Source organism: Equus asinus, chromosome 27, assembly GCF_041296235.1.
Source record: "Equus asinus isolate D_3611 breed Donkey chromosome 27, EquAss-T2T_v2, whole genome shotgun sequence".
NCBI classification, from domain to species: domain Eukaryota; kingdom Metazoa; phylum Chordata; class Mammalia; order Perissodactyla; family Equidae; genus Equus; species Equus asinus.
The window spans coordinates 16,583,877-16,610,765 of record NC_091816.1 but is presented as its reverse complement, the minus strand read 5'-3'; the positions used below and the strand labels follow the sequence as shown (position 1 = coordinate 16,610,765).

General features: G+C 35.0%; 1 protein-coding gene across 1 annotated transcript in view; it reads left to right on the top strand.

Annotated features, from left to right (window-relative positions):
* SGCZ (sarcoglycan zeta) overlaps nucleotides 1-26,889 on the top strand; it is a 440,778-nt gene that overhangs the window by 392,971 nt on the left and 20,918 nt on the right. The window lies entirely within an intron of this gene.

Genomic DNA, 26,889 nt, shown 5'->3' with positions numbered 1-26,889 from the left:
TGGATAAATTTATTTAGACAATGAGTGTGTCTATACCCCTGAGGCAAAATCGTTTATGACTAAAATTATTCATAGATCTAATGTGGCTCAGGATATTTGCATTTACCCTACTTAGAAAGTAGCAGGAATTTACCTAAAACATTTAAATAATCCTAGGGTGCAGGAAGATAGAAATAAAATAGCAAATGGTTACCTGAACACCACCGCCCCTCATTGTCCCATCGCCATGATAAGCAATCATATGCTTAAAATTTGTTATTTTTTACTCTTGATATTACTTGACTTGGTCACTATTGTTTTGCTTAAATCTTAATTTGGATATGCTTATGTGAACTTAACATGCCCTCTCTACATCAACGAATATATAAGAGTTTTACACTTTCGCTCACATACGCATATTTGAAAACTTTATTTTTATTTTGTATTCCCTAATATTGGTCAAAGATATTAAGATATTAGTGAATGCAATTATCTTTTGAAACCAGGTAAACAAATAAAAAATATAAACCTTTACACTCAGAAGACTCAAATTTGCTGCCTTCAGACAGAATCAATCAACTGCAATTTGTACTTTCATTTGTATTCCAAGTAGTATTAACTTAGAAAACAGCATGGAGTATAAGTATTTGACTTTATAAAGTGAAAGACTTTAGCCCTGTAGAATACCTTCATGATAAATTAAAAGCTATTAGTTGGACTTAGAACTCTCTGCTTTGCCTTTGAAAGAACAGGAGAAAAAAGCTAAATGTATGAGAAGGAAGGATATCTCTCTTTTCCAGGCAGTAGAAATTAAAACTGGTAATCTACAAGAATCGTGAATCCCAACCCTGCTTCTACTCTGTGCCCTACTGTTTGCTTGAAAGCAAAGAGTCTCACTCCTTTGTCTCTCTTCTAATTAAATGATTGGAAAGATAGACAAGTTTCAGTGCTTGTTTGACAAGAGAAGAAAGGATTTTCCGAAGAGCTGTCTTTTAAATTAAACACCATGCTTCTGCATTGAAATCAATATTTTCTGGTTTGTTTTTATTAGTTTGTCTTCTACATCCTTGTTCTTGTCTGTTAAATTGGCACACTGTGATGGGGTCAGCTTTGGAATGAACCTTTCCATTAGGTAGGACCATTGTTCCTCCCAGCTGTCCAAATGCCAAGAACGTGGTAACGCTCCGCCAACAGGACGGAGCTGTTTGGTCTGAATTAATGTGATTAGGTCAGGTGCTGAGGAAAGTGATGTGTGATCTCTTAATTTTCTCTGGTGTGGCATTTTAAGTGGGTAGACTTGGGGAAATCACTCACTTCCGTTTTCTAGTTGCTTTTTAGATTTGCTGAGGATAAAGATTTTAGAGACAATAAAAGCTAGTACCACTTTACCTTCCTCCCACATCTCCAGGTTAAACCGATTGCAGGTTTTTAAGTGTGTAAATAATTAATGTGCCATCTTCAAAAATTAAGCTGTTTCCTCTGAGTACTTTACTGACCCCTTGGCTTATTTTATTTTTCATAACTCTCATTGAAATGTTTCCTACTTTTGTTAAAGCAAAACTTCCTGAAAATATAATTATATAACAGAAATGTGAAGAAAGTTGTAAAAGAGGACAACTCCTTTAAAACAGATGGGGTGGGATGTTTGGATCAACATCTTCTCTGTGTATTGGTTTTAAAATTTGCCATTGATGTTTACATTTTTTTCTATAGCTATGGGCCTCAGACGCACATAATATCTCAGAGATAATTTATCTTTCCATTGTGTAAATGAACAATTTGATTGCTTATATATCATGATGAAGTTTAAAAAATACATTCCTTATAGAATGTGGTGTACTGGAATTGTTTGCAGTTTCTTTGTTTCTTTGCTACTGGCAGGAGCCGGTATTTGCTCCTAGACGCTGTCCATATTCCTTCTCATGCTTGCCAGGTGCCCTGCCTCCAGGAACACTGGATTCAGTCCCTCTCATGATTTAAATCTCTCCAATTTCCCCTTTTGTTGCATCTCTCTTATTTTCTTTTCCGCCAACAGCTGGGAAAATGTTATCAACTTTTAATAGCCGATATGACAACATTGCCTTATTACATTATCCAGACACCTGGATAATCCAGGATAATCTCCTTATTTTAAGGTCAATTGATTAGTAACCCTAATTACGTCTGTAAAATCCTTTTTGTCACATAACACGTTTACAGTCTCCAGGACTTAGGGCATTAACATCTTTGGGTTGTCATTATTCTGCCTGCCATATGATGCAAATAATGGACTCTTTCTAAGCCTTTTCTTTTCCTTCTTTAAATGAGCATTATAAGACACTTATATTTTTGACACTTAGAATTTTGTTGCCAATAAAAGTATATAAGAAAATCACTTAGGACCAACCTTGGCACAAATTTGGTGTTGATAAATACCATTTGCACTATATAAAGTCCACTACTATTCGTCTTATTTGTTTGATATTTTTCACATAAATACTTGTAAAGGAAAATGAAAGATGTCAGACAATGGATGAAGGAAGAAAACAAGAATTGAAAATAGATGAAATGGGAGTTGTATGTTCAATATTAAAAATGGAAAATTGTACACTTTAGTAGAAATTTAGAGATATTTCATATAGGTTCCTTAGGGCTTACAAATCTGCAACCCTCTAGGCCAGGTTGTTGCCCTTCTGCGTAAGTTTGAGGCTGTCACATACCATCATGTCTGTATTCCAGCATGGAAAGAGAAAGCAGGGGGAAAAGACTTCTGTTACATTATTACAATCTGGAAATAGCACTCATCTCTTATATATACTGTTGGTCAAACTTTAATCTGATTATTTGTAATGGCAAGGATAGCAGAGAAATGATAGCTCTAACTGGTGGCTATGTTTTGTATTAAAACTTGGGGTGGGGACTTTTATTAATGGCTTAAGTGAGAAAATGAACCATTTCTACCACAGGAAGTGATTTAATAATGTGGAATTCTAGTATGTAACTTCAAGGGGAAGGAAAGAAAAAATGCCTAGTGTTAATATGCCACCCATTAGACAACTTCCTCCTGCAAAATCACCCTTAAGTTTGCACTCTTCTACTATCCCTAGCAATCTCCCTGATCCCATTATATTTATTGCAGAAGACTCCTGTGCATTTGATTCCGACATACCTATTTTCTAAAAGGTATTGCTGTCATGTCATTCAGGAGTTCCAGACCATGTCTTCACTCCCTTTTGTCATCTTACTCAAACTCCAGTATCAAGATACTTAAAAACTTTAAGCGTTTCTTTCCAACATACACACTCTAGTTTGATCAGTCAACTCACTCAATTTCCCATCTCTTTGCACCTTGGCATGCTTGAAGTCAAGGACTGAGTTCCAGAGAGTTAAAGTTGAAGTGGAAAATTTTGCTTTCAGGCAACTCAGATGTTGAGAGCCAAATGAAAAGAGTCAAGTCAAAATCAATAGAGGAATTCTGATGTTGAATTACTGGGGGAATTTGCAAACAAACATCAAGTCTGGAAGATTAACGGCTGAGGCTAATTTGGAGATTGAGACAATATTTTAGAGCAAGATGGAGACAAAATTTGTGAGAAACCAAGTTAGAAACAAACAATCCTGCTGCCTTGTGTTAGGGGTAGAAAATAACCTTGAGCATTTGCATCTCCATTTCTGGTTCAAAGGCCTGTAGTTATAGGTGTAGAAGGATAACCCAAGATGATGCCAAGATTGACGGCAGATAGACCATCTTTCCTTCCCTCTTTCGTTCCTCCGTCCCTCTGTCCCTCCCTTCTTCCTTCCTTCTTTCCTACCTTCCTTCCTGGAAAGCAGGCAGCCAAGGGCAAAAACAGGCCAGTGGAAGCAGGAGCTAATATGTGAAGGGTGCAAAGACAGGTCAGTGGCATTTAGGGGTTGCGCAAGGATGGTGTCACTTCAGCTTGAGAAGGAAGCACGGCAGGGACAAGGGCGCGAGTGAAGAAAGCATCAGCAAGATGTGAAGGTCTGTCAGGTTCATCAATTTAGCTATGGGGGGGGTGAGCAAATAATTAAATATGTTGAAAATAAGAGGAGATAGGGTTCTCACATATGGAGAAGGGTAGTACAGATATGGAGAAGAATAAAACTAAAATGAACTCTGTCGAATTGGAAGTTCTGATGTGAACTCGTGGTTTTCAGCACATAAAAGTAGATAAAGACATATACATGGACGTGGGAGTGAATATGTGCTTGTTACATGTATAGATATCCATTTCCTAGGCTGTCTACAGGGGTGGCTGGAGAGCGGCAACTACAGTAACACTGAGCACTAGTTCTCAGATCTTGTTTGAAAATGCCTTTCTCCAATAAAAAAAAATTAAGGACTTCTGGACAAAATACCTGATACTAAAGCTAGACCAGGAAAATTTAAGTAAGATGTGCCTTTCTTGTGCCAGAAAACAAGGAAATGTTCAATTAAGGATGGGAACATGTCAAAATGACACAAGAGCCATTTCTAAGAGGCTCTCACAGGTACTTTGAGCATCAATACGTATAAAGATAATGATAAATTTGACTAATTGAATAAATTGGGAATTCTATGAATGCATATTGATATAAATAAATAAATAAGGAGAAGACAAATGTCTTTCTTACAGTGGAATACTAACTAAAAATATAGAAGTAATTAAGGGATTAGAAAAGTGCCATTTGACAATCATCAGAGTAATCATTATTTCAGACAAAAATTTCAGTGGATAGTAAAACGGTGAGAGAAAATGAGATGACGCTTGAATTTTAGATAAGCTCAAAGCATATTTTTTCAAAACATTAATTTTAAACGTAGAACAAGTAACTTCACAAGAGTAAACTCTGGCTGTCACCCTCTTACTCAGCTAGTGAAAAGAAACACCATGAGTCAGGGGACACGTGGACATTGTGCAATACCAGATAGGCTGTAACAAGAAGAAAGATCACTTCTATATGATTTCAAACAAAAATGCATAATCTGAGTTTAGTCATGAGGAGACGTAGCACAAACCCAAATTGAGAGACATTCTACATAATATTATGGTCATGATGAAATCAGGGGAAAACTGAGGAAATCTTAAAGGAAAATGGAGATATTTGCCAGCAGTATACCACACGAATCTAGACTGCATCCTTTGTCTACAGGGTACATTACTGGGAAAAATGATGTTCTAGTTATCTATTTTTGTGTAACTATCCAAAACTCAGTGCCTTTAAAACAATGATAGCATTTATTTTGCTCACAACCTACAGTTTGGGCAGGGCTCAGTGGGGAAAGCTGTTTCTACTCCACCTGGTGACAGCTGAGGCAGCTCAACGTCTGGAAGCTGGTATCATGAGAAGGCTCACTCACTCATGTGCCTGGAAGCTGATAATGGTTATCATCAGAGACCTTAAATAGGGCTGCCTGCCAGTACACCTACAGGTGGCCCCTCCTTGTACCTCAGTTTCCTCAACTTCATGGTGCCTGGGTTTGAAGAGAAAGCTCTCAGAAAGAGTCAGGAAGACACTATCAAATTTTCTGAAACAGCCTCCACCATTTTATGAAAGGAGTGTTAGAGAATTTGCAGACACGTTTTAAAACCAATCACGTTTAGCAAAACTTGAATGGGGCCCCTGATCAAAGGATATATAAGGGTTTTTATAATTTAAAAAATTTATACTCATGACTTTTCTCTAGGCTTAAAATGGTTTCAAATAAAAAATATAAATCTGAACATTATAATTAGTAAACCACAGGTAACATTTTTCAGAATATAGAAAAGTCTCTACATGTGTCTTGGTCAGCTCAGGCAGCTATAACAAAATATCACAGACTGGTTGGCTTAAACAATAGAAATTTATTTTCTCACAGTTCTGTGGGCTGGAAGTCCAAGATCACCGTGCCAGCATGGTTGGGTTCTGGTGAGAGCATTCATCCTGGCTTGCAGGTAGCTGCCTTCTCACTGTGTCCTTACATGCGGAGAGAGAATGAACCCTATAAGGGCACTAATGCCACTATGAAGGCCCCACGCTCTGACCCTATCTAAACCTAATTATCTCCCAAAAGCTTTATCTCCAATTACTATCACACTGAGGATTAGGCTTTCCATATATGCATTTTGAGGGGGCAAAATTCAGTCTATGGCAACATGGTAAATTATTTTGTTAAATCTTGAAAAAAATCAAGTATATAATATTAAATTTCAATTCTGTGAAGATCTTTATATAGGGAAATAAAATTGCATAGTGTAAATTTGTAGCTTTCTGATGCTGTGGCTTTCATACAGCAGTAGATCTCAGAGAATCCAGACACAACAATGACCATGTGGTCCCTTAGCCTATTCCTTTTGAGTATCAATGGCTTCTGTGGGGTTTTATAGTAGCTGGATTGAAAATAGTGGAAGGCTGCAGTCCCTGTTGAGGGGAGAAATGCAGGCCTTTGTGTTGTTGATTGAAAAAGGATGTTGCAGTTTGAGTCCATTTCATTTCTCCTTTCATTCTCTTTCTCAGTGGTAGTGTCAAACTTCTGGCCACCTTACTCTGTGGGATCATCATTTAATTACTGAAAATAGAGTCTCAATTCTGATTTCTCTGGTCAGATTAGATAACTCCAATTCCTTTAACCTTCCCACTCATGCTCACAGTTAGGCTGGAGATCACTTTTTGACAAGGTCAAAACTGTTGTCAGGAAGAACTTTTGGATAAGCTTAAGCGTCAGAGTAAGTGCTCGGGTTGACGTCCCAAAATTCTCACTTTAGGAGAAAACTTACCAATTGAACACCAATTGTAAACTTTTATTTTGAAGTAGTTATAAGTTCACATACAGTTTTAAGAAATAACAGAGTGATTCCATGCAACATTTACCTACTTCCCCACAAAGGTAATGTAGGGGAGGAAGACATTTCCTCTACCCTCTCTGGGTTCATCTGACCTGAGAACGAATTAAATTCACATGAGACAGAATAGCAGGAGAAAAGTTAAACAAAGCTTTATAACATGTATACAGGGGAGGCTCAGGCAAGCTGAGCAACTCACCAAAATGGCTGAAGCCCCCACCTTAAATATCATCTCCAGCTAAAGACAAAGGAGGATGTTGGGGGTGGGGGGAGTCAGTTACAGGAGGTTACCAGAAACAGGAATAAGATTATTATGCAGATTATGTCCTTGCCTTTGGCATTGATTAAGAGTTTCTAGAGATAAGGTCATCCCCTTTCTTCTTCCTGGTACAGAGAGGGAGGTATCTTTACAGATGGAGATTTCCTTTACAATGTAAATGTCTCTTACAAAGGGTAAATAAATTCTACTTTCAGTTGTTTTCCTGTCTGCAAAGTAACCAGCCTTAAATAATCATCATGCCAAAGAGACATATCTTGGGGTGGCCAATTCCAGGCCCCCACAGTAACATCTTGCAAAACTATAGCATATTATCACAACCAGGATATTGACACTGATACAGTCAAGATAGGGACAGTTCCATCAGCACAGCGATCCATTATTGCTCTTTTGAAACCACACTCACCCTCAGTTTAACCCCTGGCAATCACTTATCTGTTCTCCAATTCTATATTTTTTCTCATGTTAAGAATGTTATGTATAGAAGCATTCAATAGTGACCTATTGAGATTGCTTAGTTAATTTTTTTTACTCAACATAATTCCCTGGAAATTCATTTAAGTTGTTGTATATATCAATAGTTTCTTCCTTTTTATTACTGAGTAGTATTCCACAGTATGAATATATCATAGTTTATTTAACCATTCAACCACTGAAGAACATTTGAATTGTTTAGGTTTTGCCTATTATGAATAAAGTTACTATGAACATTTGTGTATAAGATTTTATGTAAACATAAAGTTCATTTATCTGAGATAAATGTCCAAGAGAGCAATTACTGGGTGATGTGTGGGTGTATATTTTGTTTTATAAGAAACTGCCAAGCAGTTTTACAGAGTAGCTGTAACGTTTTATATTCTTTCCAGCAATGTATGAGTAATTCAGTTTCTCTCACTCTCCTTTAACTTTGATGTTGTCATTCTATTTTTATCTAAAATCTGTGTGGTGACATGGTGATAGCAGTGTAGTGATATTTCCTTGTCCTTTTAATTTGCATTTCTCTAATGCCTAATGATGTTGAACATCTTTTCATGTGTTTATTTTTCATCCGTATATCCACTTAAGTAAAAAAGGTGTTTCTCAAACAAAAGTTTTGAAAAAGAAAATAAGATGTTCAGATCCTATGAGGTTCTTCCCAGTCTATTCCAATATTAGGGATTTTATATATGGTTTTCTTGTAAATAATTTTTGACATTACTTAGATCATATGTGTTTCCTGATTGCATAGGCATATTGAAAACTCTCACAAGTCATGAGCATTCCCAAGAATATAAGATGTCTATAGTTACTTATATTACTCATGAATGAAATAAAAATTCAGATGAGAAAGAGCACTAATTATTATTTCAAAGTGGTAATAATGGCTGTGCCTTTCAGAGGTAATGATGAAAAGTGGCATTCTGTAAATAACAAAAATGTCATTAGCCAAAGTGTTTGAAAAGTAGTAGAAAAAAATAGAGGAAAATGTAAAAAATGAAGTTATAAGCCAAATAAATAAATCATATCCCAATACTCTTTCATTATGGTAGATTCTGTCCCCCATTTGACAAATGATGACTATTTAGGAATTATTTTTGAGTTACTGTTACGATGGAAAACAGTAAAAACATTTTTAACTTTGGCCCACTAAAAATGAGCTATCCAGGACTTACTCAACAAAATAGGTTCTGGACAAGGATAACCTGTCAATGCATAGAAAATGTTCAGTTTCATGATGATGTAGCTGTTTTACAATGTCGGATTGGGAAGGAAGAGTAGGGTTCAGAGAGGAACAGGCTGGGCTATAACTACTAGAGGGATTCAAGGTGTAGTGATTAAGAAAATTGCCTCTGGCGTTATAACTCTGCTGCTTGCTAGAAGAGTAATCATGAACAATTTAGTTAACAGGTTTCAAAGTCATCAGTTCTTCATCTATAAAATATAAGGACAATAAATAATAACACCTCATTGGATTTTCCTTGAACTAATGTGAACTAATCCATGTAAAGTACAATGTCTGACACATAGTAAGTGGTCAATAAATGTAAGAAATTATGATGATGATGATTATAACAGGCATAAAGGTATTAGTATTATGTATTAATGAAATGATACTCTTCGTCTTGTAGCACTTACTGTAAAGGCCATCTAAATTTAATCATTTATTATTTATCTCTCATACACACATAGCTATAATTCTGAACATTTTAAGTAATACTGAATAATATTCAATCCAATGTGATAAAAGTAATTTAGTAGGTCTTTCAAAGGTATTTAAGTGAAAAATGATGTGTGGTCACGAGAAGGAAAAGTAAAATCAAAAATAAACATAGGCAATATATTATAACTTAAATGTTAGAATAAAAACATAAATCATCACAACTAATCAAAATAGTGAAATTAATAAGATACTGGCATAACTTTTTCCACTGACAAAGTACAGTCATTGGTATTAATTCATTTACTCCTCATTACTTAAGGAGATCTGTATTATTGCCTTCATTTTGCAAACTGAGTCTCAGCTTAAGTGATTTGCACAAAATACAGCTTTGAGTGGCAGACTGAGAAGTAGATCTGTGTGTCCTCACTATCCTCCAGTCTCATTTCTTCATTTTATCTGTGTCAGTATATGCATGTGTATATAATATATACAGATCCTGATCCTGAATAAGAATTTCTATAACAAGAACGAGAGCTTCTAAAATCTGATTTATTTAGTAGCTAGGTCATTATTTCAAGCAGATTTATTTAGGAGCCTGGAAAAAGTTAGAGGTTAAGAGGAATGAGCATACCTAAATACTATATATCTGACTTTCTCAAGTAAATCATTGAGAACTTGTGGAGTAGCCTCTCCATCTTCATGTAGCTATGTAAATTGAAAGCTTAGAATATGCCAAACAATGTCAAGAGAAGAGATTGAGATAAATGATTGATGTTATAATCGCTTTGGAAAAGCAGTATTATAATTTTGGTCTGCAATTTAAAAGGTCTATTGCAATTTGAGAAAGAACTAATTTTAGTTTAAAGTCAACTCTATATTCATTAATCAAGCTGACCTTTGTCTTCAAAAGGGAATTGGTAGAATGTGTCAAAATAAATTTTATTCCGAATTTCACCTGTGGAAGTTTTATGTGGGTGTGATTTGCATAAGTGGATAAAATGTCCGTGTTCATATAAATGATAATCGGGCAATCTTTCATTTCACTATAAAGGTAGAGAAGGAAGGAGGGAGACAGGGAAGAAGAAAAGAAAAAGGTCTTACAAACTTGAATGGGTTGCTTACATTTCCCAGTTTAAGTCGTTGCATTAATTTCCTCTTGCTGCTGTAATGAGCACCACAAACTTAATGTCTTAAGACAACACAAAGTTATTATCTACAGTTCTGGGGGTTGGAAGTCTGACATGGTTCTCACTGAGCTAAAATCAAGGTGTTTGCTGAGCTATGCTCTTTTCTGGGAGAATTTGTTTCCTTGCCTTTTCCAGCTTCTAGAAGCCCTGACATTTTTGGCTCCTGGCTCCTTCCTTCATCTTCAAAGCCAGCAATAGCTGGCCAAATCTCTTTCAAGGTGTCATGCCGCTGATGCTTGCTCTTGTGCCTCTCTTTTTCATTTGTAAAAATCCTTGCCATTATTCTGGACCCTGCTGGGTAATCCAGGATAATTTCCCTATTTTAAAGTGATTGGATTAGCCATCTTCATATCACTTGTCTTCTAAATTCCCCTTTGCTTTTAAGTTAATTTGTTCACAGATTTCAGGGGTTGGATGTGGATCTTTGGGGGTGGGGCAGGAAGAGAATTATTCTGCTACCACACTAACTGATAATTGCTCTCTAATTCATCGAACAATATTTTTACTCACTAAACTGAGAGTTCCTGGAAGATAAGAACAATACATATAGGTTTCCTACTTGAATTCAGAATTGGTAATGAAAAAAAACCTGAACTAGGAATGAGCATATTTGTGCTCACGTCATAGTTAGTTTGTACTTTTTCTAACTTTGGGCCATCTAAATACTGTATGCCTTTGGGCAAGTTATTTAGCTTCTCTGTGCCTTCAATTCTTCAACTGTAAAATGGGAATATTGATTTTTTAAATTTGTCTCAGAGTTCTATTGTGAAAATATTATGTGACTTAACATTTGTTCAGTGCTCAGCATGTGAAGGAAGTAGTTTAAGTGTTCAGTAAATGTTAGCTGTGATCATCAGCATCACTAGCAGCAGTAGCAGTATTAGTAGTAGCAGCAGTAGTAATAGTAGCAGGAGCAGCAGTAGTAGCAGTAGTAGTAACAGTAGTAATAGTAGCAGCATCAACAGTAATAGCAGTAGCAGTGGTAGTAGCAGTAGCATTAGCAGCAGCAGCAATGGTAGTAGCAGTAGCAGTAGCAGTTGTAGCACCAGTAGTAGCAGTGTTATCAGTTTCTCCATCTGTTACTTTCTGATAGCCCCACAAGGTTAATCTAAGGATCAGCGATACTATTGTGGGGACCTGGAATTGGCCATGCCAAGATATGTCTCTTTGGCATCAGGATTATTTGAGGCTCATTGCTTTTGATAAACTGGGACAGGCAAGGAGGCTCTGAGGCATGGAACTTGCCCTTTGTTAGGACACGTTTACATTTGTAAGGTAAATCTCTATCTGTAAAAGGTGCCTCCCTCTCTGTACCAGGAAGAAGAAAGGTGATGACCTTCTCTCTAAAAACTCTTAATCAATACCAAAGGCAAGGACTTAAAATCTGCATTTTATTGTGCTAGTCTGGTAACCTCCTTTAACTGACTTCCCTCCCCCTCCCAACGTTGGCATCTCCTTAAAGATTAAGCATCTTTCTTTAGGCTAGGAACCGATTGCGGCGCTCATCTGTGACCCCCAGCCCGAGGTAACACACCTCCCACCCTGCGGCGCTCACTGAGACAGCAGACCTATCTGCCGTTTCCATCAAGCGCTGTGCTGACAGAGCAGCCTCGTGACTATTGTAAAAGGGACTTTTCAATCACATGTGAAACACCCTGTTTGGGGACTATATAACCACTCTGTGCACCCCACTTCTTCGGTGCCCTTTCTTCCTTTGGGAAGAAAGGCCCCGGGCCATGGTTCCTCATAAAGCTTTGTTTAATTTTCTCTTGCTATTCTGTCTCATGTGAATTTAATTTGTTCTCTGGCCAGACAAACCCCCCTTTTGGGGAGAGGAAATGTCCTCCTCCCCTACACTATGTATGAGAGACCACTATACAAATGACTTGAAATTAGGGCAAAGTATTTTCCTCTTCAAAATGTGGCCAAAGTAAAAAAGAATTTCTAAGTTTCCTCTTCCTAACTGCCCAAGTGACAAACACAAGACCAGTGCATTTATTCATCAGCTCTTTCTGCATTGGTTGAGAGCTAGCCTCAGGGCGTTAACTCAACCCCTGTCTGAAGGGCCTGACCCGGCATTCAGGGTTGACTCTCGGGTGCTGCTTGTGTGAACACGCTTCCTGGGCTCTGAGAAGCAGAGTGGTACTCAGCGCACACCTGAGGCGGGACGTAGTGAATAGGAGTCTGAGGAGCCCTGGGACAATCCTTACATCCATCTGTGGCTGAAATCAGTGAACCAAGGAAATTTGTCCATTTTGTTCAGAAAATAAAATATATGGGTGTTGATCATGGCTCTGCACATGAGCTACATATTAATGTCCTGGGACATGCATAGAAAATTAGGAAGGAAGATGTTTAAGGATAGTTAAGTGACAGTATCATTGTTACCAATCTCTCTATATTAAGTACAATGCTCATTTATAGATCAGTTTCTGACTTACCCATGAGTCTTTTAACATCACTCCTTTTCCCACATACAAATACAAAACCCATACCAAACTGGCAAATACCTTCTGTTTCAGTGCATGGCCTCTTTTAAGTTTATGACTGAGAAATCATGTTAATTATTAGTTGGTAATTATTGATAATTATCCTGGCTGTTTTGGTCTTTAAAGCAAGCAGATCAGAATAAGCTGTTCGCAAGCAGTCTATTTACTCATCACTCCTTTATTGCATGAGAGGTAGCATAAATGCATGGAACCTCAGCTTTAAAAATTATCTAAAGTTTAAATTATTCCAAACTTCCAACCAAATTTGAATCTTCTTTACTGTATCTTTGTAATGTGGTTATTCTCTCTTTCAACACTTAGTGACAGAAATCTGATAACCTCTGAAGACAGTCTCATTTATATTTAAACAACATTAACTTAAAGAGTCATTTTGTCTCTAACGGAGGTCACCAAACACTTCTGTTTAAGATGACATCAAATTGAGATACTACTACCTTTTAAGAAGAATTGTGTACATTTTGTTGAGGTTGCTGGTTCATTTTTTAGGCAAATACCTTTAAAAGCTACTTTATGTATTAAAGTAGAAATTTTTAAGATGGACTAAGGTTGGGCCAGCCCTGGTGCCCTAGTGATTAAGTTCCACATGCTCCAAACTTTAGTGGCCCATGTTCGGTTTCCGTGTCCATGCTGTGGTGGTGGCTCACACACAAAAGAGGAAGATTGGCAGAGCATCTTAGCTCAGGGTGAAATCTTCCTCAGCAAAAAACAAACAAAGATGACATAATGTTTCCTAAATTTCTTTGCACATTAAGGAATAAGTTTGAGTTTCTAATGAGGTGAAGGAGAAAGAAAAGAGCCTAAAAACAAAAGAAGAGGAAATGAAGGTGACTACAACTTGAAAAAAAGGCTGCCAAATCGAATTTTTGATCAGTGAAGATTTTATAAGAGACTCTGGAAGAACATAGATACTTAAGCATATCTTATGATATTTAATATTCTTTTTTTATTCATGACATTCAGTAGTGTTTTATCACATTTTAGATGGTTAAGAGATTTCCACTTTGTTGAACCACAATAGTTTACTAAGTCTTTCCCATTGTTGGACATTTGGACCATATCCAATAAACCTATACAGGGCTGTCATCAACTTCCTTGTAGCTATATCTTTATGCACATAAATAACTATCTCTTTAGGATAAATTCCTTGAAATTGAATTGTTTATTCAAAGTATGAGGACCTCAGCAGATATCCATTAAATGTTCCCTTATCAGTGATAAATGAGAATTCGTGTATCCCTGAACCATACATCACTAAGTCTTTTAAACTGACTTTACACGTACCACTAATACTAAGCAATTGTGAAGTACACATTATACTGTAATATAAGTATATATATGATAGAAGAGAGATATTGATATAAATAGCAATCTTTTCTTTTTCTTTTACAAAGTCCTATGAGGAAGAGAAGCAACATAGTTTTTAATTTACATATAAGAATATTCAGATTCTAAATAACTAAATGACTTATTCAATGCCACATTACTACAGAGACAACAAATTGCCCTAGAACTCAAGTTTTCTATTATATCATGTGTCCCATCTAACGTTACTCTAACAAAACATTGATATACTTTCTGATACTTTGTGTAGTGAACTGACAAAATAAACATTGCCACATAATAATTTAATAGAATAGAAAATTTTAAATTATCGAACTTTGAACCTGATTTCTATTTTCTTGTTTCGTGTAGGATTTTATTACTTGAACAACAATAGAAAACAAAATCTTCATAATTTGAAACAAGCATGGAAATTTGATAAGACACAACATGTCAATTTAAAACAGCTGTCTAAAATAAACAATTGTCTATTTCAAAAATAAAGTGGTTTCTTTGGAGAAAAATGCCCTTTTTATAAGTTCGACAAATACTTTAGTCATTTTCCAAACACCCACATAATGGCATCCATTTGCTGTGACCTAAAGTTGAAAATAGTGAATAGAACTTAATCTCAGCCGTGAAGACAATACAAACCAACATGACAGGTTAACTTTTCTCATATCCTGATCACTAGAAAAGATTCACATAAAATTGCATCTCTTTTGTGTTTTCATGTATAATGCCCTAAATAATAGCGATGTGGAGCTTTTGTTTTTTTAACTGTGTACTGACGATCCAGATTTCCTTTTGTGTGAATTACTCATTCACATGTTTTGACTTTTTCTTTTTAATGAGTTGTTTATTATTTTCTTATTGATCCCCTCTTATAGGATTCCCTATATTTTCTGGATGATAATTGTTTGTCAGTTACATGTGCTATAGACCATGTGTATATGTTTTTTGTTTTTAACTTTATTCATGGTATCTTTTATTGCTAAGAAAAATTTTATTTTAATATAGTAAAATTTATCAATTATTTTCTTTCAGCTTTGTATATATATTTTTATCTTAAGAATTTACCCTTACCTTCTCATTAGAAATATATTTTTCACTTTTAAGTTTCTGCAAGACCAGAGAGTTTAACTTGGTACTCCATGGCAGTTTTAAATTGCTTTATTTTGATTACTAATGAATTGAGCTATTTTGTTTTTTTTTTCCAGATGGTTACTGGCTATTCATCATCCTTTTTTCTGTGAAATGTCTCTTCAAGTTCTTAGTCATTTTCTATTGACTTATTCATCTTTTTCTTACTACTTTTAAGAGTTTTTTGTCTATTTGGAAATCAGTCTTTGTCATATACATGTTGCAAATATCTTCTCCAAGGTCAATGTTTGTCTTTTACTTCCTTACGGTGTATTTTGTTGAGCAGAAATTTTCATTCCAGTGTATCAAATTTATCATTTTTTTCTTTACTATATGAGAAATTCTTCTCTAATCTGATGTCAAAAAGATCTTCTCCTATATTGCCATCTGCATATTTGATAATTTTACCCACCGCATTTTTAATCCAGCTGAAATTGATTTTTGCCTATGGTGGCAAATACAGTTTGATTTTTCCCATATGTGTAAACAATTATCCTAGCGTCATTTATTGAATAGTTACTTATTTCTCCATCTGGATTCAATAATGTCTGTCATTACTCAAGTTTCCATATAGAAGTAAGTCTTTTGGTCTATTTCTGGTGCCTTCTTTCACTCCCATGGCCTATTTTTCTATTTCTACCACAGCCACACTAACTTAGTAACTAGAACTTTATAGTAAGTCTTATTATCTGGTAGACAAAATCGGTCCACTTGAATTTTTTAAGAAGATTCAGAATTGCATTATTATACTCTTCCAAATAGGTTTAGAATTGACTTGTCAGCTTCCCTTAAAATATTGTTGATTATCTGAGATTACATTAAGTCTATTCAAGATTTGGGGGAAAATTAACTCCTTTAGATCAAGAGCTTATTATTTTTTATCACAATATACTCCCCTTATGTTTAAAATTGCATAAATGCTTTTTGATTAAATTTAACAATTCGTTCTATAAAGAACTTACAGAACATTTATTTAATTTTAAGTCAACGCAATTCTCATTAATTTTACTAAATTTTCTATAGGTTCTTCTAGGTTTTCTATGTAGAAAATTTCTATGTAGAATATTTTATGTGCAATATGAGAATTTTGTTTCTTTTTCCTCCAAACAATATTCTTTTCATATATCTGCATTTTTACTTCCCTAAAAATGAGCACTTTATATTGAAAATATTGCATATCTTCTTAACCTATCCATGGTGAGATATTTGCTAAGTATAACAGAAGATTCCAGAAATGTGAAAGCACAGATCAAGATTATTCTGTTGTACATTACCCGGGATTTACGAGCACAGGCCTATTTATATCAAAAGGTCTGGTGCCAAACACTGGACTTGGAAGCATTATTTTTGTAACTCAGTGGGCCGCCATCTTCAACGACCACACGTATAAAATACACGATGACACAATAGCTCAAGTGTTTTGAAGATCCCTGGACTTGCCTGAAAACTGTGGATGCTTAGACTGGTTATGATTTGCATAAAGCTGTAATGGCTTACTCTGCTTGGATTTCTCTAAAGATAATGGAAAAGTATTCATGGCCCTCACAGCTGAGAATGTGGTGAGTGTTCTTGGTGGAGAAACTTCATTATAGAGGAAAACAGGGTTAGTTTTGCTGAAAACCTGCTATTTCTTTAGATTAATTAAAAGCAATGTTACCAGTCCTCTTGTGGGTAGAAACAAACACAAATGGAACTCTCTTTGTTTACCTACTGGCACACAATGAATTATACAGCAAATGATAAAAAATGCACAGGAGTAATCTGGAACAGCAAGAGGTAAAAAAAAAAAAAAAAAAAAAATGTTGCATAGAAACAAAAGGATGAAGGGAATTTATTTTGGCATTAACAAGTGCTGTCTGATGTCTGTGTGCCTGGCTGTTTCACTTGGACTATATCTATGTATGTCACACTGTCCTGTTATTAGAGGATAGGCTTTTAAGTCTTCCATTTTTCATCTGAATTTTTATAAAACTCAGTTATTTCTAAATGAGTGAAAACATGCATATTAAGGCAAGTTGCTTATATAAAGACTCCAGATTCTAACTTTGTCTACATCTGCAGAGACACTCCAAAAATGACAGGTGAATCTTTGATGTTTTAGAATCACTTAGATATCTTGAGATAAGAAGGAAAGTCGAACTAAATTGTGTTTAATGAGATACCAGGTTAAAGTCCTAGCTGTGTTCACATGTCAACTTGTATAGATCAACCGTGAAACTCAGACCCATAAAGCTATTTATAGAATTAGCATATTTTGAACACACAAGTTTCTATTTGTTTCAGAAGTTTCAAATAAATCCACAAACAAATGTAATATCTGAACCTGTTGAAGAAAATCAGGTACCATCTCTTTTGGATAACTTCTCTATTGATGATTATTTTCCATAGAAATCACTTCATATCAAAATGGCAATGCATCAAAAGTCCTGGAGTGGGGTAAACATTAAGAAAGAAAAGTGCTCCTGAGTTGAGTGATTATCCCTGGGCATTCCACTTGGCAATAATCGGTGCAGTGTGCCAGTTGGAAACAAAATCTTTCTGCCTATGACTAACAGCAATAGAAAGTCCATCTTACTTCTCTTTAGAAATTAATAGAAATAGGGGCGAAGAACCTGAAGGATATAAGACGACGATATGGTAGGACTAAAAAGGTAGGATTTTTTTCCCAAAGGGACCTGAGTTTATGGTGCAACTGACAGTAGATTTTTAGAGAAATGAGTGTCCACAAGGATCAGAAAAATTTAAATTGCGAATAGATTGATTAATGACTCAGTTTATAGAGGAAAGGGTTATACAGAAAATGTGCATGCACACCAATGACTGTGACCTTAAAGAAGCAGAACTTGTATTAGCTACAATATCTGGATGGTAGTGAAAATGTCCAAAGCTCAAAACAGAATATATTACCAGATTAAGTGTTTTCAAAGCTTTCAAAGACTATTTAAGCATGGTAAAAAGATAATTCACCTAGAGATCTGGTCTTATTAATTTTCTAAATCTCATCATGAGCTAATCTTTTATGAAATCTTTTACAAAAAAAGTAATAACAAATAACAGTATAGGTTGTTCATTTGTTATCAGCTTATTTCATACTTTTATATTTCAATTTCTGTTAAAACGTTTACAATGTAGTGATAAATTGCTTCAAACATTAGTGCTTTTTAATAAACCTGTAACGATGGAATCGTATGATTACGTTCACTAAAGATATGTTCTTGGTGACGCTTTTTCATTTAGGACTTTCTAAAGGCCTCAAGTGTATATTGCTTCTCATTTCTTCAGTGATTATTAAAGGGCAAAATGACAAAGTTAGTCATTACAGAGCTTGAAATTATTTATTTCCTGAAAATATATATCCAAAGATGGAATGAGGAAAGCTCTGCTTGACTATTGTTGTATATTTCTTTGGAGGCAGGAATTTGAAAGAGATGTTATTTCTATACGTTTTTCTTAGATGTAGTTTCCATCAAATCACATATTTGTTCAATTTGAAAATAGTTTATTTTATTTTCTCTTCTGTTTTCTTCATACATACTTTTAAATTTCAATTATTTTTGCTTCATTAAACAGAATAGAAAGAATTAGCTAATGAAGAGCTTTTTCCCCCAAAAAAATCAGAGAAATAAATGCTAGTAAAATACAAGCTACTTGAAGGGTATAAAATATGGGCAAGAAGGGTCTCTATGTTATTTCCAGTCCTGATATATTTAAGTCTAACTTTCTTTATTAGTGGCAAATCATTTATTTTTTAAGTATACTTCATCATGAAGAAAATAATTTTATTCGAATGCATTTTCCATCTTATCACTAAGTAACTTTTTCATCACCTCTTTTTTTCATCTGAAAACCTGTAGAAGCGGAAGAGAGGACATCTGAGAATAAATGCCTTGAGATATTTTTAAAATTATGAAAAATGCTGACTGCAAAGTAAAACCAGATTTTGAAATAATTTATTTTCAGAAATCTTGGCAGCTTATTCTCTAGTCTCAAATGAGCAACATGATTTTTTTTTGTTCCCATCAGAAAGACAATTTAGGAATACATATTGTTTCCCTGTGCTACGAGAAAAACTAACATTGGCTAAGCTCATAATAATAGTTTCAATAAATTCAGATCATCACCTCAGGATATTAATAATCTGATTTGTGTTGAAGGATGAAACAAAGAAATACACTAGGAAACAGAAACTTGGCATGTTTTACATATAAATTATAAAATAGAATAATTTTTCATTTATTCATGCTTTTATTAATTCTTTCATTTCCATTTTTTGTTTCATTTATTAATGCTTAACTATATCAGAATCCAAGATCAATACTAACTGTACAAAATCGATTAAGACAAACTCTTTGAATTCAAGGAACTCATAAGTTACTGGGTAAGAATTTAAAGCAAATTGCAAAGCAATGTGATAAATGCTATACCAGTAATTTTCACAAGGAATTGGGGAAGCTGAACAGAGGGAGGAAGAGAAGAAAGGATACAGAAAATGTTTCACAGAGAAAATAATCTGGAATCAGATCCTGAAGAATTTAGAGCTCACCATCAAAGGGAAGAGGGGTTGAAGGTAGGTTGGAAAGAACTAGTATTCATGACAGTCCATAAACACTTCAAAATCTGCAAGTTTTATTGTCACTGAAATGTAAAATCAGAACTGTTAAGAGGTAAGTCCTACTAAGGAATTTGGGCTTGACTTCTAGAGATGATTGGATTCCAGAACCACTTTTAAGTGAGAATCACACAGTCAGCTTTGTGTTTTAGAATATTACTTCGTACTAGTATGGAGGAATAATTGGAAGGAATTAAAAGTGATGTTGAAGTTGTGGAAAGAAGTAAACTAATAAGGAAGTTGAACAAGAAAGTGTATCTCACTCCAATTTCTGACTTGAGTTTTTAGGAAATGATTGTACCATTAATCAAGCTAGCACTAAAAACAGGAAATAAAAGCTTTCAGGGAGAAGGCCCTTGAAATATTGATCCTTATCAGTATTTATTAGTTATCTCATATATATAGAACACCATGTTGTGCACAAGGATTCAGTGGGATATAAGGAATATGTTTTTGATTTTTATTTTTAGCCTAGAAAGGGAGCCACACATATAATTTAAAATGTAAAATTTCGGAATAGATGTGATAGGTTCCAGTGTTACAAGTAGTAAGCCATAAGTATGTTCAGAGAATGAACAAATTACATTTACCTTAACAGGTGGAAAAATTAGGAATGAGATTTCATAGGTGAGTAGAGGAAAACAAGTCTGAGCAGATGGATAGGGTCAAATTACAGATGTCTTGAATGCTGGGCAAAAGCTGTATCGAAAAAAATAGCTACAGCTCTTTGTATAGGTTAGGTATCAGTAGGTTTGGTAAGATCAATCTGGCAATGTATAGGTTGTATTTTGTGGAATTAACCAGAAGTAAGAACATCATTTAGATTATTAAAATAACACAAGTAGGAGATATATTGTAAGTTGAAATGGGTTGACATTTCTTCTTTTAAAGGGTAATGATGCTTTCAGGATTGAGAAGAACTCTTTTTAAGGGAGTAAAGGAAATGACACTTAATTTACTTTTGCCAATATGATTACTCCATCCCTTCCCCCAAATGATTTTTTTGTCGATTTGGATTTGTAGGGACAAACTCATTTCCACTTGCATTTAAGGAGAAATGAGATGTATCGTATATGTGTTTTGACATGTTTGAAAAAAAAAAATCATATAACTGTGAGTGTTAGCAACTGAATGTACCTTAGAGAGCATGCTATTCAGAGCCTAACTTTACAAATAATAACCAGAGGGTTTTATGTACTTGTCAAAGATCAAAGAATGAATTAGAAGTAGATCTGGGAATAGAATGAAACTGTTCTCTGTCCAATCTTTGACTTTACCAATTTAGATTTGGGAGGGAAGATATACAACTAAAGAAAAAAGAAAGCAAGTTGTGAGGCTTCCACATAATTTGAAATATTCTGTAGCGTAGGTTCAAATTTGAAGATAATGTATAAATAGGAATCTTTCTGGCCCTTGAGATCTAGATGAATTTGCCCTGGACTTCATCCCTATGCTGGTGAAGGAATTTAAAATGCTGCCTAAGGTTCCCATGAATTGTCATGGGCAGAGGGCAGGGGGATAGATATCACGTTCTCTTAACCTCCTTAGCCTTGTGGGCCTGTATTCCTCTCCTGCATCTCTTCTGTCCTTTATTGATCAGGATGTAAAACTCACTCTCTTGTTTGTCCCACTCCCAAAAAAGAAAACCTCAAAAAATGTAAATGATCATGGTAGATTTTATTGTAAAACTGAAGGCGGGAGGAGATCTCATTTGGAAAACATCAGGACAAGTAACTTCAAAATAGGATTTAGATGTATCTACTCCTCTCTGGCCTCCTTTCCCACAATGTGAGGTGTCCCCACTGTTCTCAGTTCCTTTGTTTCCCATCCATCTGACTTCTCTCTTTTTTCTTCTTCTTTCTGGCTCTCCAGAGCAGCAAGCATTCTCTGCCAGGCCCTATCCTCCTGCTTTGAAGCCCTTTGTGGCAGCATATACTGAGGGCCCAGCAAAGACTGCTCTCTTCCTAGGCAGCATTCTGCCGCTATGTTCTTCATCTCACTTGCAGGCAATGAAGACATTTATTTATTCAACAACTTCAGACAGACATATTAATGATGTCTGTATTATAACAGATCAGGTGCCAGGAAGCAGAACTATAGAAGTGAAAAAGGCCTCTGATCTCAAATTGAATAAAAAAAGATTTGTAATTTATAAAGTGCCTTTCAATTTAACTAATCAAAGAATTTTATTATTCCATAGAACAGGATCAAACTTGAAGATAATGAATAAATAGGAATATTTGTGCTCCTGTCATCTAGATGACTTCACCCTGGACTCCAGCTCTATTCCAGTTTAGGAATTTAAGTGCTGTCTAAGGTTAATTAAAATTTTTGATGTTTAAGTCTCCTAGCAACCCCGTGGATTGGATATGGGAGGTAGTGTGACTATCATTACTCAAATTCTTCCCTCCTAAGTTCTTAGAGCTAACTGCTAGGTTGGACTTCTCATCAATTCAGGGACTAAGATTTCGCACTGAGAAGAGAAATAGTCCAAGGAATGGTGTCCTGTACTACTCTTTTCTTAACTTTCTCTTTGATTTTTTAAAATGAAACTAAAACTCTGGTAGAGTTAATGACTGTTTCACCTACTCCAGTTATTCAAATGCTGCACTTCCATTATATCCTGCACAGAGAACTACTAAGTCTAAAATACGGAAAAATCACAGGCATCCATTTTAACTAGTAAAGGCTCTACTATGCAGTTTTGTTTTCATTTTTCCTCAATTTTTAAACATAGGATGAAACTCAACTAAAAGTGGGATTAGGGGCAGGCCTGGTGGCATTGCAGTTAAGTTCACGCGCTCTGCTTCAGTGGCCTGGGGTTCCCCAGTTCGGATCCCAGGCATGAACCTATGCACTGCTTATCCAACTATGCTGTAGCAGGCATCCTACATATACAGTAGAGGAAAGTGGGCACAGATGTTAACTCAGGGCCAATATTCCTCAGCAAAAAGAGGAAGATTGGTGGCAGATGTTAGCTCAGGGTTAATCTTCCTCAAAAAAAAAAAAAAAAAGAAAGTGAGATTATGCCAGTCATCAATTTTATTTAGAAGAAACTTCTTTCTCAGAATTTATTTGAGCCTTGATTGATTTTATCTGTGACCTAGGCAGCTGCATTAAAGAACTGCTTGATGTACTGAATAGAGTTTTGATTAATAAAATGCACTAACTATTTAACATTTAAGAGTCTTTTTACGGTGTCTACATTTCAGATTTCAAAATTCAGTGTGAGACTATGTAACTTGAAGCTCTGACATTTTGGGACTAGATTTCATGTATTAATGAGTGGACTCATGTTGGACCGTTAACTCAATAGACACAATCTGTACATCTTCTGTGTATGATTTTCATAAACAAAAGTGGTAGAAGGAATTAAGGAATACTGAATTCTTACAATGGACCAGGTACATTTATATCCTATTTAAGAAAAATCTAACCCAAAATGTAAGGTTGGTATTACTATTTTTATTTATACCTATGGAAATTGAAGTTTGGAGAGATTAAATAACTTCCTCCAGGTCACTTAGGTAGGGATGAAGGAACTGGGGTTGCTTCCTAAGTCTGCCAACTTAAAAGTGCATAGTGTATACGTAAGAAAACCTGAAGGTATATATATATACATAAGAAAACCTAGCCTCATCAAATTTCTCTGATTAGAGCTTCCTCATTTTTCAAGTATAAACAATATATTATCTATTTATATGAAAAGTGTCTGTGAGGAGAAAATGAGATAATTTATATAAAACTAATATTTCAGAGCATACAGGTGTCCTTGCTTTGCTTCTATGTGTGTTACTGATCACAAGCCCTACCACACAAACTCAACAACCCCTTAAAATTTCATGTGAAATTAACTGCTGTAGAGTTCATGAAGCTGGTGGCTGGAGAGATGCTCCCTTTCAAGCATTTTTTTTTTCCAGTTACTATGAAGTTGAGGAAGAACCTGAAAATACCAGATTTTTTTTTTTTTCTTGTGCTGCCTGTTCTGGAGCAAATGGCTTCGCTAAGGATATATGGAGGCCAATGAATTAATAATAAGTAGTTTAAAGTATAGCATTTAGAGTGTAGATATTCCCATTGGGAGGGATATGTGGATTTAATTTTAAGGATTTTTTTCATTTTTAGGGGGCAGTGGCATTTTACGGTAGGCATTTGTAAAAGAGTAGCATCCTAGCTTACATCTTAAACTGTCTTTAAACATAAAGTAGGACTACAATCCATGTGTACTTTCTCCTTTCCAGCAATACAGACTATGCCAATCTTATTCTTTTGTTTTGAAGCTAGAAATTATCATATGAATGGGATCCACTATTTCTTGACCCTGAAGTTACCTGCCTAATTTTTCCTGACCAATACAATAGTCCACAGTCTATATTTTCCCTAAATCTTAAAACATCATCGTCACTTTAATTTATCTGAAATATCCTTTAGCATCTATACAACCAAGCAGAACTGGACATTGGACCCTTTTGAGTAGACCCTTACAACAGTAATAAACAACAAATGTTTGTTCAACAAGTTTAAATCTACATATTAAGAAAGGTATGTGTGATCTTCCTTTTGTCCCTTTTCTGTCTCTCCTGTTTTTTTAGTTTCCCTGGTTTCCATAGCTTACAATGTGAGAATTCATCACATACTCTTTCTTTTCCTGGAATGAGGATGAACTAGATCTGTACTCTTGGTACCAAGTGAGTGTTGACTAATGGTTAGGGTTATCGAGTAAAGTACATGATGCCCAGTTAATTTTGAATTTCAGATAAACAGCAAATCAGTTTTCGTATAAGTATGTCCCCTGCAAGTATTGCATACTTATACTAAAAAATTATTTCATGTTTACTTGAAATTCACAATTAATTTGGTGTCCTATATTTTTAATTACTAAGTCTGGCAACCCCACTAATAGTAAAAATTCCCTATTCGCAGGAAATATATATTTTACTTTTGATTTTTATGCTGTGAGAGTCTGTGCCTGTCTCACATGCCATTTATACTCCCTCACTGATTTCTTTGAAGATTATCGTTGTTAGTTGTTAATTGTTGCCCCTTTGACTCATTCTGGGACAAAAGCAGAGAGAATTAACATAATTTTCTCATTATCTGGAGGCCTGCAGTTAATTAATTATTTATGTTATTTTATTCAGTTTTCAATTTAGCCCCTTAGGTATATGATTATACATTTATTCCTTCAAGAATCTTTTCTTAAAAAATTGCTAATAATTTTCTATATTGCTACTTGGAGTTGAGACCACAGTCAGTTTTTAATCCTCATTTGAAACTTAAACTTTTGGAAACCTTCTACCTTCACTTTCATTGGTATATTCTGTGTTAAGTTACTGTGTGTGTCCTTCTGTGTTTGAAAATAAATATTACTACTGTTTTTTATATTTCTGCCATCTTGTCTGGAAAGTTTTCAAAATCATAGAATAGTGGGAATTAATTTTTGAACTTTGTACATGGATAACTATCCTTTCTGGAAGTTATATCTTATTTTAAAATGCCAAAGGAGTTTCTCTTTGAGGTATGAAAATTTATACCTTGGCATGTTGTTTGAAATGCCAGCCAACAGAATCACAAAATTAGAGTTTAATCTAAAACTGTTACTTTATTTTCAAAGACCTTTCTCTAAGAATTTTTTACTCGCAGAAATAAAATACCTTACAAAATATCAACAGAGTAAACTCCTTAAAGAAATAATTACTCTATTAGTCAGCTGATATAATAATATATGCCTACAGAGCCTCTTAAAAACAAAAAAACAAAAAAATCCCAAAAAGTAGTAAAACCCAATAAGAGGTTCACAAATGCCAATAGCTTTTAGCTTATAAACTGAAATCTGTAATGTTAGGAATTTATTGCAGCAGAACCTTGTAGATTTACTCTTAGAATGATAATATAGATGAAACCATGCTACAGTCTGAAAAAATCTCTTCTGTGGTTCAAGATCAAGCTCTGCATTTCTGTTTTATTTACAGGAGTCGTCTGGTGGTTTTACTAAATTTCATTAATATAATCACTTATATTTTAGGAATTTAAATGTTAGCTCTAATTTCCTAGTGGCAGTGTCTTCATTCCTTGTTTAATCAATATGTTTTATATTGTTCTTCCCAATAAGCAGAAGCATCTTCATTTCATATGTTTAAAATTTGTATTTCTTGCATTGCTTATTAAGCTAGTGTTGAGGCCACTGATGGAGCAGGCATGACATTCTAACATCAAGATGTTTGAAGATTAAACCATAAGAAAATAAAGTTTATTCTGAAGACAATAATCTAAACATTTATGTAAAATTACAAAAGAAAACAAGAGGTTTTGTCATCATCATCTTCTTTAAAAAATCTTTTTTTGCGTTTGATTTTTGAAAAGGAAATCATTCTATTTTGCTCAGTTAAATTATGGAAAAGCTCTGGGATCCTGAAAAATCAGATGGAGTCAAAACATGAAAGTTTAGGTAGAGTATCATTCAATTGCCTGAGGAAAGTGTTAGGATGCATCAACTCACCGGCTAACTATGAACCCATATGAAGTGAACTCTAATGAAATGAATTCCATCAGTTCATGGTTTTAGATAGGACTTTAATTCCAAGAAGGTCAAAGTAATGTGCACTATTCTCTGCCATTCAGTGCTCACCGTGATCAAAGGTGGAGCTGTCTGTGGGAGAATTGCTAAATGCCCTATGAGAACTATGGCTTCAAATATTTAATAATAAACCACATGGAACTCGCCTTCCATGTTTTCATTCATACTCAACTGTTTGTAGAAAGACAGAACTGAGTATTGTGACCGGTCCTTCCCTCAGATTCAATGGGAAATAAGAAAGGGGAAGGAGATGGGTCTTTGTTCTTTGATCAGGGGGTGAAAATTCTCACTCAGTCTGTATTTTGTAAATAAGATCATCTTAAAAACAGTCAACATGGTGACAT